This window comes from Penaeus chinensis, chromosome 21 (genome assembly GCF_019202785.1).
Source record: "Penaeus chinensis breed Huanghai No. 1 chromosome 21, ASM1920278v2, whole genome shotgun sequence".
Taxonomy (NCBI): Eukaryota; Metazoa; Arthropoda; class Malacostraca; order Decapoda; family Penaeidae; genus Penaeus; species Penaeus chinensis.
In genome coordinates, this window is record NC_061839.1 from 26,338,725 (window position 1) to 26,341,224 (window position 2,500).

The 2,500-nt window shown below is 38.6% G+C and overlaps 1 protein-coding gene across 2 annotated transcripts in view; it reads left to right on the forward strand.

The window, feature by feature from the left end:
* LOC125036558 (secreted frizzled-related protein 5-like) overlaps positions 1-2,500 on the forward strand; it is a 33,182-nt gene that overhangs the window by 16,300 nt on the left and 14,382 nt on the right. The gene's annotated exons all lie outside the window — the stretch shown is intronic.

The window sequence follows — 2,500 nt, forward strand, 5'->3', positions numbered from 1 at the left end:
TCATTATAATTATTATTATTATTATTAAGATATTATCCTTATTTTTATTATTACTGCCATTATCATTACAGTATAATTATTGCTATTAACATTATCATTATTCTTGTTGTTGCAATTATCATGACCATCTTACTTCTCAATAATCCCAACCCAATAATAAAAATAAAATAAATAAGAAATGAAATGAAGCAACAACTTGAACGGCAACGAGATTCTGATGCACAAGAATGTGATCATTTTTGGAGTTGCATGATTTAAGAAAAAAAAAAAAAAAAAAAGATGAACAGCGGCGAGTTCCTACGAGGAACAGATTTGCTGGCAGAGGCGCTCATGATTCGTCCGTTTGTTTGTATGTGGGAGGGAGGGAGGGAGGGTGGGAGGGAGGGAGGAAGGGAGGGAGGGAGGGAGGGAGGGAAGAAAAGAGGGAGAGGAGGGAGGGAGGCAGGGAGGGAGGGAGAGAGAGGTGGAAGGAGGGAGTGAAGGAGAGAGAGAAGGGGAGGGAGGGAGGGAGGGAGGGAGGGAGGGAGGGAGGGAAGGAGGGAGGGAAGGAGGGAGGGAAGGAGGGAAGGAGGGAGAGAAATGATGGAGAAAGACAGAAGAAAAGCAACTGATGGAAGAAAAGAGATCTGAAAGGAAAAATACACAAATAAATCAAATTACAAAAATAAATATGGAAGTAACAAAGAACAGAGGAAGAGAGAGAGAGAGAGAGAGAGAGAGAGAGAGAGAGAGAGAGAGAGAGAGAGAGAGAGAGAGAGAGAGAGAGAGAGAGAGAGAGAGAGAGAGAGAGAGAGAGAGGTGGGAGGTTCACACACACACACAAATACACCCACGAGGACACAGACGAGCATAAACAGATACAGACAGATACAAAGACAGATATAGACAAACAGAGACAGATACACAGACAGAGACAGGGAGCGGAGAGCGAAGAGGCGCATAAATAAGAGGGTAGCAACAGTGGCCATTCCCCCCTCCCCCATCCCCCCTCCCCCCTCCCCCTTCTTCTTACCTGATTCACCGCGGGGGGGGGGGGGGGACTCGCCTAAAGTTTTTTCTTTTTCTTTTTCTTCTTTTTTATTTGTTTTTGATTCTCGACGTGTCCACGAGGCAGAGAGAGAGAGAGAGAGATGGTGACACTTTTATTTATCTTGTGGTGTTGATTGGAATATTCGAATGAGAGAGAGAGGAGGCGGAGGAAGAAGGGGGAGAAGGAGATTTTGGTAAGAAGGAGGAAAGAGAAGATAGCGAAAGATTAATAAGTAATAAATAACAGGCATAAACAAAAGTACAAGACGATTGAGAAAGAATGTAGGCTGACATCCTTATGGAGATGAGCATATGAGTTATGAACAAATTTTACGCGAATAGATTCTGATAAACATTGTGTTGGGTTCGAGAGAGGGAAACGGACTTAAAAAACAATAACCAGAATTTCGTTTATAACTCAACTTCTGATTTTATTTTTTAACTGGAAAAGAATGAAAGAAATAAAATTGAGAAAAAAATGTATAGATAGATAGATAGATAGGGATAGGGATAAATGTGGATTATAGATGTGTACATACGTGTGTTTCATCCATAGTTATAAATTCTAATGATACGTAAAAGAAAACATCAAATAAAATCCTAAACACTGAAGAGTAAACAAAAATAAACCCAAAATTCTGACAATGAATGAAGAAACAAAAAGAAAAGAAAAGAACATTCGTACGCGAGTGAATTATACTGATGGCTGGTCACGTGTAAAATGCCTTCCTATTTTCTTAACAATTGCTGTGCTTTGACTTCGCTTCTCTCTCTCTCTCTGTTGTTTTATCTCGTTCTCTCTGTTCTTTTTCTTTATGTGTGTGTCTGTTTTTCTTTGTTTTTCTTTCTCTATTTATATTCATGTCTGTCCGTTTGTCTCTTCCATGATCTGTTTGTTAGTCTATGCGTTTATATATATATATATATATATATATATATATATATATATATATATATGTATGTGTGTGTGTGTGTGTGTGTGTGTGTGTGTGTGTGTGTGTGTGTGTGTGTGTGTGTGTTTTCTATTTTCTTTTATATATATGTATGATAGACAGATATATAAATATATAGATACATACATAAATAGATAGATAAATAGATTCACTTCTCTTGGTCTTCCTTCTTCTGTTCCATTCCTGCTCTTCACTCGTCCTCATTCTCCACCTTCCTCCCTTCCCCTCTTTCCCTTTTTATTTTCAGTCTGCCTCTCCCCTCTCCTTGATTATTCCCATTCCATCCCGAGCGACATGCCTCAATCACCACTTGTCGTCATTCTAATTCATATAAGGCAACCATAATAGTCTTTACGAAATAACGCCAACAAAAATTGCAAAAAATAAAAGGTAAGTGATTTTTAACGCTCAAAAAGGTAAGTGGCTTTTAACGTTAAAAATATACTAAAACGACGAGATATTTTTTTACTTTCTCGTCTTCAATATACTTTTAAACACGCGTCGAGGACCTGGCGTCT